Here is a 14,996-nt window from a genome sequence, read left to right as displayed (position 1 = left end):
AAAACATTATTTTAAACACTATTGTCAAAAACAGAAACAGTGAATCCCACAATCTCACAGAATGAATGTGAAGTGAGCAGCTTAATTTACATAATGCATGGTCAGTAAGGGTTCATGGGGGCTGATAATACAACGGTCAGTAAAGATAAATGGGGACTGATAATGGAATGGTCAGTAAGGATACATGGGGACTGAAAATGCAATAGACAGTAAGGATACATGGGGATCGATAATACAATGGTGAGTAGGGATACATGGGGACTGATAATGCAAAGGTCAGCAAGGATACATGGGAACTGATAATGCAATGATCAGTAAGGATACATGGGAACTGCTAACAAAATGATCAGTAAGGATACATCGGGACTGATAATGCAATGGTAAGTAAGGATACATGGGGGGTGATAATGAAATGTTCAGTATAGGATACATCGGGACTGATAACACAATTGTCGGTAAGGATATATGGGAACTGAAAACACAATGGTCAGTAAGGCTACATGGGGACTGATAAGACAATGGTCAGTAAGGAAACATGGGGACTGATAACACAATGGTCAGTAAGTATACATGGGGACTGATAACAAAATGGTCAGTAAGGATACTTAGGGACTGATAATTCAATGGTCAGTAAGGATGCATGGGGACTGATAAGACAAAGGTCAGTAAGGAAACATAGGGACTGATAACATCATGGTCAGTAAGGATACATTGGGACAGATAACAGAATGGTCAGTAAGGATAGATGAGGACTGTAAACAAAATGGTCAGTAAGGATACATGAGGACTGATAATGCAATGGTCAGTAAGAATACATGGGGAGTTTTCTGCCCTCGCAGCGCGTTCCTATGCAGAGCTAGACAGATAGCTAACAACTTGATATCTTCCCATAAAAATCACAAGGCTTGACTTTTCTTGTAAAGCTTTACTGAAAGATTCTTATTGTAAAACTGAAATACAACACAGAAATGGAAGCACACATTAGTATACAAGCGCATAACTGATATGCATACACAAATTTAGGTACGCCTGAGCAACACAGTACATTTGGCATGTAAATTACCAAACACGTGGAAACACAGCTTACTGTGAATATACATTTTGCAAACTGGAAGGCAGTCTCTTTAAATTAGCCCTGTACATAGCTGTATTTTGATGCCCTACTAGTTAACCAGCTAGACAGAGAGCGAGCACTTCATGGCTAGCTGTGTAAGTTTGCTTACAGAGAAAAGTTACAAACTAAACATTTTCTGCAACATACAGTGTACACTAATCATTTATAACTTTCTCAAGTACTTACAGACAAATAATATCCAGGACTCAGGCATGGGAACAATACAACTTCCCAGAGCATGTGCCGCTGTAGGTCTGTAGTTTACTTTACTGCACTTACTGTGCTTTACAGCACTTTACTGCACTTTTACTGCAGTTGCTAAGTACCAAATAGCCATTGGTGGCAGCACACAATGGGAATCGACCCAACTTACTCAAACCCCTGAATTAACTGGAAAACTAACATATATTGCTACCGAGAGACAGCACACTCCCCGCTTGGTACAATTCCATTGTACCACTACAGATACAAAATAAACCTAAAGAAAACGTCCTTTGGCTGCAAACATACTCAGAATCCGTTCTCTAGGTTTCTTCAGAAAGGAGGACTACGATCTCGGAGGCTGGCCTCAGAAACACCTTGACAGTCCCCTCCTTGACAATCTTCACCTCCACCTTGCGGAACCTCTTGTCCCTGCTCGGCAGAGTTTTGACAACCAGTCCCACTGGCCATTCATTTCTGTGTGCTTGGCTGTCTTTCAGCAAGACAACATCTCTCACTTTGACAATTGGCTTGTCTTCTGTCCATTTCATACGGCTCTGTAGGATGGACAAATACTCTCCTCTCCATCTCTTCCAAAAAATGTCTGCAAGACACTGGACTTGCTTCCACTGCTTCCTGTGCAGCTCAGCCATGTCAAAGTTTCCAGAGGGGGCTGAAATAGCACTCATCGTTTGAGTCAGGAGCATCGTTGGGGTGAGGACTGCAGGCATGTCTGGGTCGGTGGACACCGGCACCAGGGGTCTTGCATTCATGATCGCCATGACTTCAGCCATGAGAGTGCTTAAGACGTCATGTGTGAGACGAGTAGGACCCGTCCGAAGCAGCATAGCATCCAGAATATGCCTGGCAACACCGATGAGCCTCTCCCATGAACCACCCATGTGGGATGAATGCGGGGGGTTAAACACACACGTGCATCCTTTCTTTTGGAGGTAGCTTTCTACCGCTGCATCGTCCGTGTGGATGTCCAACTCCTTACAGGCACCCACGAAGTTAGTCCCTCTGTCAGAGCGGAGAAGTTTGGCTGGACCACGGATTGAGAAAAACCTCCTCAGTGCATTGATAAAGCTGTCTGTTGACATGGATTCGATCAGCTCAATGTGCACAGCTCTGGTAGACATGCACGTAAAGAGCACCGCCCAGCACTTGCTGCCTGCACTACCTCCTCTTGTGCAATGCGTCATGATGGTCCATGGCCCAAAGACGTCAAGGCCCACACTGGTGAATGGAGGCTCTGGAGTGAGTCTGTCAGCGGGCAAGTCTGCCATCTTTTGGTCCTCTAACCTCCCTCGTAGCTTGCAGCAGGTAACACACTTGTGGATAACGGAAGAAACCAGACGCTTGCTCCCGATTATCCAGTATCCGACTGCTCGGATAGCTCCTTCTGTTATGTGTCGTCCTTGGTGAGCCACTTGCTCATGATAGTATCTCACGAGTAGTGTGGCAATGTGATGGGTGCGCGGGATGATCAGAGGGTGCTTTTCTTCTCCTGACAAGTCTGCGGATGATATGTGCCCTCCGACCCGGAGCAAACCATCTTCATCTGTAACTGGGTTGAGCTTATTAAGTGGGCTTTGCTTGGGGAATGTCTGTCCCTCTTCAAGGCATTTGAATTCCTCCTTGAAGACATCATGCTGGACAGAGCGAATGATCACCCCTTTGGCTTGTGAAAGCTCTCTTGTGCTGGATACTTCTTTAGAACATTTCCATCCTTTGCGTTCTATGTTGTCCGAATTCCACTTGAAGGATGCTGCTACATGAATGAGTCGGGCTGTGGTTCGGCAGAGTGTTCTCCAGCTTGAGAATCGTTCGAAGCGTTGTGAGCCCAACTGAGATTCTGAGGCTTTGGTGACCAGGATCGTAACTTCAGGCCGAATCTCAGTATCAGCTTCAGGCTCCACAAGGGTGAAGGGATTGGACTCAGGAGCCTCCTCTGTGTTGACATTAGACAGGAAAGAGGGGCCCGAGAACCAACTGCTTTGCTGTAGGTGTGCTGCTGGTATAGACATGGTAGCATGGTCTGCAGGGTTCAGGTCTGTGGAGACATAGCACCACTGGTCAGGGTGAGTGGATCATCTGATACGAGTCACCCGGTTGGAAACATACACATAAAACCTTCTTGTGGAGTTGTGGATGTAAACAAGTACAATCTTGCTGTCCGTGAAGAACTTGACGGCGCCCACATCGATGCCAATCTCGTCTCTGATCAACTCGTACAGTTGAACAGCCAACACAGCTGCACAAAGCTCGAGACGTGGAATGGTGTGGGCAGGCCGAGGGGCCAACTTAGACTTCCCCATAACGAATCCCACATGGTATTTCCCATCGGTGTCAGCTGCTCTCAAGTAGGCCACAGCTCCTATTGCTACTGTGGAAGCGTCTGAGAAGATGCACAGCTCTCTTCTCTGTGTTGAAGACAGCGAGCCTGGAATGTAGCACCTCTCTATGTGCAGGTCTTTGAGAGCCTTCAAGGACTCCTTCCATAGGTTCCATTTTGCTTCTTTTTCTGGGAGGAGTGGAGCATCCCACTCACTCTGATCCAATGAGAGTTCCCGTACTAATGCTTTTCCTTGCATTGTTATGGGAGCTACGAACCCCAAAGGGTCGTACAAACTGTTGACTGTGGACAGGACGCCTCTCCGTGTGAATGGCCTTTCTTCACGGGACACCAGGAATGTGAAGCTGTCTGTTTCCAGGTTCCAGGAGAGCCCCAGGCTCCGTTGAAGGGGGAGAGGATCCACTCCAAGGTGCAAATCCTTCAGATCCTTAGCACGGTCCCCTGCAGGGAAGGCTTCCATCACCTGTCCACTGTTCGATGCTACCTTGTGTAGTCTCAGGTTGGACTCTGCCAACATCGCTCTGGTTCTTGTCAGGAGATCTATTGCTTCTTCAGGTGTGGTAACCGAGGTAAGACCATCGTCAACATAGAACTGTCTCTCAACAAAATGCTTCGCATCGGAGCCATATTCTTGCTCACCTTTCTGAGCGGCTCGCCTCATGCAGTAGATAGCCACAGCAGGTGAAGGGCTGTTTCCAAACACATGGACCTTCATCCTGTACTCCACCTCATTCTTGTTGATGTCGTTGTCCTCATGCCACAGGTAGCGGAGATAGTCCCTGTGGTCTTCTCGGACGACGAAGCAATAAAACATTTGCTGCACATCTGCTGTCAGGGCTACAGGTTCTTTCCTGAACCGCAGAAGAACTCCCAACAAGGTGTTGTTCAAGTCTGGGCCGCTGAGGAGTACATCGTTCAGAGACACTCCTTTACATTCAGCACTTGAATCAAACACAATCGTAACTGGTCTGGCTTTTGTGGGTGATACACACCGAATGTTGACAGGTACCAGTGTTCTTTACCTTCTTCCAGAGGTGGAGCAGGCTCGGCTTGGTCGTTGTGCAGCATCTTCTGCATGAACTCTATGTAATGGCCCTTCATTTCTAGCCTTTTTTCCAGTGTTCTCCTGAGTGAGCAGAGGCGCTTCATAGCTTGTTCCCTGTTATTCGGAAGATGGCGTCTGGGAGAGTGAAATGGTAAGGGTGCCAGCCAGCTGTGTCCATCGTCCTGGTAAACCTCCTCATCCATGATGGTTAGGAAAGCTTTGTCGTCCATGGATAGTGCTGGCTTGTCATCATCCTTGGACCTTTCAAACACTGAGCATCCTAGGCTGTCTGTGCTCACAGTGAGGACTGCCTCTTCCTCACAGGCAGAGGAGGTTGACCTATGATGCTGCATCATGCCATCGTAGTCTTCCTTTACCTGGATCCTGTTTGGGCATGGGCTGAGAAAGGATGTGCGACCCTTGTGCAACACATTTGCTTTATAGACGTTGACACCCGCTGGTTTGTGGACTGTTCCCAGGCAAACTCCACCCACGAGGACCCATCCCAGGTCAAGCCGCTGCACATAAGGAGCATTGTGGGGCCCGTTGATTTGCTCACGCACCTTGTGCACCCTTAAGATGTCTCTTCCCAAGAGCAGGAGGATTGGGGCGTCCGGGTCCACAGCTGGAATCTTGTTGGCAACTGGCTGTAGGTGGGGCTGATGGTGTGCGACCTCTGGGGAGGGAATTTCTGTCCTAACGTCTGGCATCATGTCACACTCAATTAAGGTGGGGAGGGGAAGCTGTTGTTTCCCATCCATGGACTCAATCATGAAGTTCCCAACTCTCCTACCCGTAGTCTCTGTTGTCCCTGCACAGGTTTTTAGCGTGTACGGAGCAGCGCTGGCCTTGACTTCAAAGAGATTGAAGAATTCTGTCTTCGCTAGAGACTTGTTACTTTGCTCATCAAGCACTGCGTACATTTTGATTGCCTTCTCCTTTCTCCCTGCAGGATATGCTTTAACCAAGCAGATTTTGGAGCATGAGCGTGGGCTGCTTGCATTTCCACAAACCTCTGTACACTTTGAGGTGACTGAGGAAGCTGTGCTTTTGCTTTGCTCCCCGCTATCCTCTTTGTCAACCACAGCACTCTCAGTGGTTGAAGGAGGAGGACCTGGATGCAGGGCTGCGATGTGTTTTTCACTGTTGCACTCGAAGCACTTGATTGTCACCTTGCAGTCTTTTGCCATGTGCATAGTCGACCCACAACACCTGAAGCAGATGCGATTCTCTTTCAGGTATGATTTGCGCTCATCAATAGGCTTGTCTCTAAAGCTTCGACACTTTTTGAGTGGGTGGGGCTTCTTGTGTATTGGACACTGACGATCTGGGTCATCCACTTTATTCCCAGCAGAACTGGATTGGTTGACTGAGGGTTCGGCTGGAACATCTGTTTTGTGCACGCTCACAGAGGCTTTATTGCTGTACTTTGTGGGTTTCTCTGTTTTCGAAGGAGCGTAACTGCTGGGGGTGGAGAAAGTGAAACTTGGATCATTCCTCACCTTTGCCTGTTGTTGGACGAACCTGGAGAAGAGAGAGAAGGGGGGATATACCGCTCCATTGTCCTCCTTGTACTTGGCTCCCTTAGCTATCCATTTCTCTTGAAGGTTGTAGGGGAGCTTTTCCACTATTGGGTTTACCCCACGAGCTGTATCCAAATACGAGAGGCCGGTCAGGTGACCTTCTCCCTTGGCACACTCCAGTTCGAGGAGAATGTCGCCCAGTTCTCGGAGCTCGACATTATCTTTGCTGGTTAGCTTCGGAAAGTCCTCAATCTTCTTGAGCAGTGCGTGTTCAATGACTTCTGGTGTCCCATAACAGTCTTCGAGACGTTGCCAAACCAGGTTGAGGCCTGCTGTGGGATTGCGGACGTCCGCTGAGCGAATTCTCTTCGCCTGTTCTGACGACTGAGTTCCGAGCCACTTTGTCATCAAGTCTAGTTCTTCTCTGGCTGACAGATTCAAGTCCGTGGTGGTACTCAGGGAGGACGCTTTCCATGACCAATAATTTTCAGGATGGTCATCAAATTCTAGAAGGCCTGAACTTAACAATTCTCGGCGGATAAGGTACCTAGCGAGCTCTTGTGCACCTTGTGGCTCGGGTGAGGACTGCTTGGCTGGATTGGCCGAGTGCTGTGGAGGTCTCTGCAGGTAAGCCTTACTTGTTTCTTCTCCTTTAAGCTCAGTGTCTCCAAAAACAGGCTGTTTGCTACTGTGGTGAGTAGCTGGTTCTGCGTCGAGATAGCTGGATGTTTCCTTGGAGAACAATTTGGAGTGTTGCTGGACATACTCACTTGTACGTTGCACTGGACTGAGCGGCTGTTCTAGAACATATGCTTCATGGCTGGGCTCCCCGCCTTCGTTCTCCTCACCTGCTTCATAAGCTGCGGCTTCAGCTTTAGCGGCAGCAGCAGCTCTCTGGCTTTGGAGAATGTGGAGACTGGCGTCGAGGTCAGCTCTCTGCTTCATCACCCTAGCATCGTTTTCAGCGAAGGACAATTGAGCCTGGGCAGCTTTTGCCTTGGCACATGCTTTGGCGGCTGCAGAAGCTGTCGATGACGACGGTCTGCTGGACCGCCGATATGATCTACAGGATGCTTTAGAGGACTGTGACATGGCATCGTTTGCTCGGAGAGGCTCATGCTTCTCGATTGGCTGGTCGACGTCCTCTATGGTATATTGACTTCCTGAGCGTAGACTCATGGTAGCTGAGTGGTATCTTCTTGTGCTTGAGCCCGCTGTGCTGTTGTCTTTTTACTTTTCTGCCCTCGCAGCACGTTCCTATGCAGAGCTAGACAGATAGCTAACAACTTGATACCTTCCCAATAAAATCACAAGGCTTGACTTTTCTTGTCAAGCTTTACTGAAGGATTCTTATTGTAAAACTGAAATACAACACAGAAATGGAAGCACACATTAGTATACAAGCGCATAACTGATATGCATACACAAATTTAGGTACGCCTGAGCAACACAGTACATTTGGCATGTAAATTACCAAACACGTGGAAACACAGCTTACTGTGAATATACATTTAGCAAACTGGAAGGCATTCCCTTTAAATTAGCCCTGTACATAGTGCATCAAAATACAGCTACTAGTTAACCAGCTAGACAGAGAGCGAGCACTTCACGGCTATCTGTGTAAGTTTGCTTACAGAGAAAAGTTACAAACTAAACATTTTCTGCAACATACAGTGTACACTAATCATCTATAACATTCTCAAGTACTTACAGACAAATAATATCCAGGACTCAGGCATGGGAACAATACAACTTCCCAGAGCATGTGCCGCTGTAGGTCTGTAGTTTACTTTACTGCACTTACTGTGCTTTACAGCACTTTACTGCACTTTTACTGCAGTTGCTAGGTACCAAATAGCCACTAAGTGGCAGCACACAATGGGAGTCGACCCAACTTACTCAAACCCCTGAATTAACTGGAAAACTAACATAAATTGCTACCGAGAGACAGCACAGGGAGTGATAATTCAAGGTTCAGTAAGGATACATGGGGAGTGATAATGTAATGGTCAGTAAGAATACATGGGGAGTGATAATTCAATGGTCAGTAAGGATATCTGGGGACTGATAAAGCAATGGCCAGTAAGAATACATGGGGAGTGATAATTCAATGGTCAGTAAGGATACATGGGGACTGATAATACAATGCTCAGTAAGGATATAGGGGGACTGATAATATAGAAACATAGAAGATAGGAGCAGGATTTGGCCATTCGGCCCCTCGAGCCTGCTCCGCCTTTCAATGAGATCATGGCTGATCATCCAAACTCAGTACCCTGTCCCTGCCTTCTCCTCATATCCCTTGATCCCTTTAGCCTTAAAAAATATATCTAACTCCTTATTGAATATATTTAATGAATTGGCCTCAACTGCCTTCTGTGCTAGAGAATTCCACAGGTTCACCACACTCTGGGTGAAGAAATTCCCCCTCATCTCTGTCCTAAATGGCTTACCGTTTAACCTTAGACTGTGACCCCTGGTTCTGGACTCCCCCGACATCGGGAATATCCTTCCTGCATCTAGACTGTCTAGTCCTGTTAGAATGTTATAAGTTTCAATGAGATCCCCTCTCATTCTTCTAAACTCCAGCGAGTATAAGCCCAATCGACCCAATCTCTCCTCATACGTCATTCCTGCCATCCCAGGTATCAGTCTGGTCAATCTTCGCTGTACTCCTTCCATGGCAAGAACATCCTTCCTCAGATAAGGCGACCAAAACTGCACACAATACTCAAGGTGTGGTCTCACCAAGGCCCTGTACAATTGCAGCAAGACATCTTTGTTCCTGTACTCGAACCCTCTCGCTACGAAGGCCAACACACAATTTGCCTTCTGAACCGCCTGCTGCACCTGCATGCTTACCTTCAGCGACTGGTGCACAAGGGCACCCAGCTCTCGTTGCACTTCCCCTTCTCCCAATCTATTGCCGTTCAGATAGTGAAATGCCTTCCTGTTTTTGCCACCAAAGTGGATAACCTCGCATTTATCCATATTATACTGCATCTGCCATGCATCTGCCCAATCGCCCAACCTGTCCAAATCATACTCGAGTTTCTTGGCATCCTCCTCACAGCACACACGCCCACCCAGCTTTGTGTCATCTCCAAATGGAGTTATTACATCTAGTTCCTTCGTCTAGATCATTAAAATATATTGTGAATAGCTGGGGTCCTAGGACCGATCCCTGCGGTACCCCACTAGTCACTGCCTGCCACTCGGAAAAAGTCCCGTTTGTTCCAACTCTTTGCTTTCTGTCTGCCAACCAATTCTCTATCCAAGTCAATACCTTGCCCCCAATCCCATGTGCCTTAACTTTGCACGCTAATCTCTTATGCGGGACCTTATCAAAAGCCTTCTGAATGTCCAAATACACAACATCCACTGGTTCTTCCTGATCTATTCTACTAGTTACATCCTCAAAAAATTCCAGTAGATTATTCAAGCACAGTTTACCATTTGTAAATACAATGGTCAATGAGGATACATGGGGACTGATAACATAATGTTCAGTAAGGATACATGGGAATTGATAATAAAATGATCAGTAAAGATACATGAGGACTGATAATGCAATGGTCAGTAAGGATAAATGGGGACTGATAATATAATGGGCAGTAAGGATACATGAGGACTGATAATACAGTGGTCAGTAAGGATACATGGGGACTGATAATACAATGGTCAGTAAGGATACATGGGGGCTGATAATACAGTGGTCAGTAAAGATACATGGTGGCTGTTAATACAATGGTCATTATGGATACATGGGCCTCGATTTTCATTTGGCCATGAGGCGGGCTTTTAGGCATGCGGGGGGTTAAAATTGCAAAACCTGGGGTTCGCGACCCCGGCTTGGTTCCTGCCACCACGCCATTTTAACCTCGGTGTGTCTGATTGACCTGAATCAGTCCCGCCTGCAACAGGCGGGAATGGTCTCTAGGGCCCTTAAACAGCACTGATTTGATTTTAATATCCCATTTTAACAGGCCGCTGCCTGTTTAACCCTTTTCCTATGTAAAACGCGCCTCACACACTTCTCCAGTGTGACTTCCTGTGTGACCCCTCTCGCCACCCTCACTCAGCACTTCCTCAACTGAGGCACCTACCAGAAGCATGGGAGGCCTTTTTTTACTTCCCCTCTTGGCATTAGAGGACTTTCAAACCCATTTGCGAAATGACACACGCCACAACTGCAGAAGTTGCCACCAGAATTTTTATGAAAAGCATACAACTGATGTAATTTTTACAAAATACACAACATTTCACCCAAGTGACTACCCTTGTGACTATTTGTGCTTTATTTTCCTCTTACGCGTGCTCCTATGTAGTGGTTCCGCTGTGGCTTCAGCAGATGTGGATGCCCCTTGCTCACTTTCCTGCTGCTCCTTTCTCAACACCTTTGGCGGGCATCCTCTGGGATGGTGAGCCTGTGAGGGCATGCCAGCAGTCTGCTGCTCCTGCGGCTGTGCAGGGGTTGAGACCTCTATCTCCATTGGGTTTGGACTGCGGCGGGGCTCTGACCGAGGGCTCTGCAGTGGCATGGAAGTGTGAGCGCTTGGAGAGGAGACCCCACTTCCTTGAGTTCTGCCACCAACCTCCCTCTCATGGGTCAGGTCCACCTCAGTGCCTGCAAGTGTCTTGAGAGCAGCTCACTGACAGCTGTTCTCTTCTTTGCGAGAATGCTGGCAACAGTGGTTCGCCATGTGCTGGCCATCCCTTCACTGTTAAATCGTAGACCTGTGAGAGAGTCTGGTCATTTCTCGTCTCCCTTTCAATGGCAGAATTTGTTACTGGTAGACATTCCACTATGGTAGAGTGGAACATCTCTACTGGGTCTACTGTAGGTGCCTCTTCTAACGTTGGCAACGGTAGGCACGATAAACCGTCGGCATTCCCATGCTGTTTTGATCCTTTGTATTCTATGTTGTATTGGTGTGCCCCTAGAAAAAGGGACTACCTCTGTAGCCTTTTGCTGTCATAATGGGAACACCCTTTTTAGGGTTGAATATGGAGATGAGGGGTTTATGGTCAGTCAACAAGGTAAATTTTTGCCCGTGTAGGTAATGGTAGAATTTCTTCACTCCCCATACCAGGCTGAGTGCTTCCCTGTCGATTTGGGCATAGTTACGCTCAGCTGAGTTTAATGAGTGTGACGCAAAAGCTATCAGCTGTTCTGAGCCATCAGGGAATTTATGGGATAATACTGCTCCTATGCCGTAAGGGGATGCATCGCACACCAGTCTGATTGGCAGTGATGGGTTGTAATGAGGCAAAACTTCTTCGGATGTGAATAAGTCTTTGCATTTATGGAAGGCACATTTACATTCTTCGTCCCATTTCCAAATCACTCCTGTTTGTAGCAGTTCATTAAGAGGGTGTAGAAGAGTTGATATGTTCGGTAAAAATTCATGATAGTAATTTATTAATCCCAGGAACGACCTTAATTGTGAAACATTTTCAGGTGCTGGGGCTTATATGACCGCTTCAATTTTTTCAGGTGACTTATGCAACCCTTCATTATTAATTATGTGGTCACAATATGATATCTGATTTGGAAAAATTCGCACTTGGGGCGATTTGCTCGGAGGCCCCGTTCTTTTAGCCTAGTGAGCACCTGCTCCAAATTGGCAAGGTGCTCGTTGTCATTTTCTCCTGTTACAAGGATGTCGTCTAGGTAGCATTGAGTCCCCGGAACCCCTTGCAGGACTTGCTCCATAGCTCTTTGCCAGATAGCTGGAGCTGATGCTACTCCAAAAACCAGTCGATTGTACTGGTACAGGCCTTTGTGTGTGTTTATCGTGAGATACTTTTTAGAGGCCCCCTCAACCTCCATCTGTAGATATGCCTGTGCCAAGTCAATTTTGGTGAAACGTTTCCCTCCGCATAGTGAGGCGAAAATATCTTCTATCCTCGGAAGAGGATACTGTACTGTGTGAAGGACCGGGTTTACAGTCACCTTGAAGTCTCCACAGATGCGAATTTTTCTCTGTTCTTCAGATTTATCATTATTCAATGCTTTTTTCATGACTGGAACGATGGGTGTTGCCCACTCGCTCCAATCTATTTTGGATAATACGCCTGCATTTTCCAATTTCTCCAGCTCTGCCTCAACTGCTGGACGAATTGCGTATGGCACCGGTCTTGCCTTAAAAAATTGGGGAATTGCTGCATCTTCCACTTTTATTGAGGCGGTAATGCCTTTCAAGATTCCTAGTTTCTCCTGAAACACTTCTTTGGCGTTGGCCAAGATGTCTTTTAATCGTTCAGGTATGATTTCATCATTGGTTTTTTTCTTACTGGTCACCGTCAGTGCCTGAATGGAGTGCCAGTCTAAACGTATCTTTCTGATCCATTCGCATCCCAACAACAGTGGACCACCATCTTGTAGAATGTATAAATACAACTTTTGTATTTCTTTGCCGTTGTATACAACAGGCACCCTTATTTTTCCTTTGGGTTATACTTTCTGCCCCGTATATGTTTTTAAGATAATGGATGTGTCTTTTAGAGGTATATGCAAAAATATCCTCTCGTAATCCCGTCGATTTATTACGGTTAGAGCTAATCCTGTATCTAGCTCCATTTTAACTGGGGACCCCGCTATCATGGGGGTAACCCAAATGGTTTGGTAATCATCTTTGGCAAGTACATTATGTAATTTGAGACAGCTTAGTCTCTTGTTTTCGGAGTCACTATCGCTCTTCTGCTCTTCGGAGCTACTGTCCATCATCATTTGTAACTTCCTGTACTTTCCTTTATTTATTTTTTTTTTTCTATCCGTGGATTTATTGTATCCAGATCGGCATACCCGTGCAATGTGTCCAATTTTTCCGCATTGCCTGCATGTTTTGTCCTTGAACCAGCAGTCCTTCTGGTTATGGGTGGATCTGCCGCAGTGATAACATCTTTCGAAACCCTGTGTCATTTCATGGGTGCCGAAGTCCTGTGTCTTTTGTTGTATCTCTGCAGCTCCTCTTGCTGCTGCTTCGTATGATACAGCCATACTGAAAACTTTGTCCAATGTTAAATCTTTTTCAGAAAGCAGCCTTTTTTGTGTTCCTTCACTTAAGAGACGGCAAACGAATTTGTCTTGAAGCTAGTCCTGCCCCGAATTGGCAGTACTTTGATAGCTTTCTTAATTCGGTTAGGTAATCAGCGTTACTTTCATTCTTGTCTTGATTTCTGTTGAAGAATTTGAATCGTTCCGCTATCAGCAGCGGTGTTGTGTTGAAGTGCTTCTGCAGGGTATCAACAATTTATTTAAAATTCTTGTCCTTTTGTTTGGCTGGAGTGATTAAATTTCGTAACAGCCCGTATGCCTTTGCGCCCATTAGGTTCAGCAGTACTGAAGCTTTTTTTTCATCTTCTATTCCATTTGCAGTGCAATATACCTCTACTCTTTCCATGTACGTGGTCCAATCCTTTATTTTGCTATCAAAAGCATCAATATTGCCAGACTTAGGCATTTCAGAAAAGATATGGCACTTCCCGTACTTTCCCACCGCTGCTGCCGATGACAACGCTGTTTCCCGTGGTTCCCGTTCTTTTTTTTTAAATTTATTTACAGTTGGAGTCTCGTTCCTGCGGGACTTTCTCTCCAGGTCTGAACGCTGACCTGCTTGCCGCACCGGCCGTCTCCCGAGTGCTCCCTCCCAGTCCGTTATTGCTTGCCTCCGATTTCGCTGCCTGTCTCAGCTGCAGAGCCAGCCGCTGGAGCCCCAGCCTGACACCCAGGAAGGGTTAGCGCAGTACCTGACACCAGCTTGGCCCGCTGGTGAAACCACAGCTTCTCTCACTTTCTTAAGTCTTCTGGACGCCCGAGGAATCGATGTCCTTGAGGTGCTGCCAAATTGCAGGTAAGTCCGTTTCCACTTCGTCGCCACTGTAGTGTCCGTGTGTTGATAAAGACACTGAAGACAGGAGTTGGTTCATAGGTGTTTACTAAGCAAAGTTTTGGGGGGGTTCTAACGGATATACACAATATACAGGCTTATATAGCCCCAGTGGCCATTACCAGCATTACAGCACACCTGGGGCTCTTAAAGGCACATACACTACAGTTTCTCTGTTCAATAGATTCCCATCGCTCCTCAAGAGATATCATTCTATTCTGAACACTCACCATGTTTTCCATACCCTGGCGACTAACCTCCTCCATGAGCCCTCCTCTCCTCTACCGTACCCAGCCTTACCACACCAGCAATCATTTCCACGTAGGTAGCCATCCTCTCTGTGTTGATGCATTCATGCGCCACTGACTCCACAAAGGCTCTGCTCCTGTTCATTTGGACTCCTCCATTCACTCCACACTCGCAACGACCCCGGAGACAAAACCTGCCAGATACTCCTGCATCTATGCATGGAGTTCCATCACCTCTGCTCTTACAGATGGATCCAGAGGCAGAGGGTCCACATGCAGCTGAGCCGAGCTGGCAGAGTCCTGCGCCCTCCGACGAGGAGTCTCCACTGCTGTCCCTGTCTCCACAATCTGCTGATGCTCACTTGTGAGCTGTGATACACCAGTTGACAACTCTACTCTATGTCCCGAAGGTCCCACCGAGGTGTGAGTGTCTGCGCTGGTGCTGGGTGCGCTTATTTCTGCTGACGGTGCGCCCTCAGAGGTTGCAGATTCCTCTGAGGAGACTGGCTGCTCAGGCTCTTCCTCCTGCACAGTGGGGACGGGGCTCTCTATGGTCCTGTGGGGGAGTCAAGGAAAAAGTTAGAGATGTGATGCCAAGGTTACATGCACATTGC

Source organism: Somniosus microcephalus, chromosome 4 (assembly GCF_052327205.1).
Source record: "Somniosus microcephalus isolate GS21.2 chromosome 4, FLI_Smic_1.0, whole genome shotgun sequence".
NCBI lineage: Eukaryota > Metazoa > Chordata > Chondrichthyes > Squaliformes > Somniosidae > Somniosus > Somniosus microcephalus.
Note: the sequence above shows the minus strand (reverse complement) of the source record.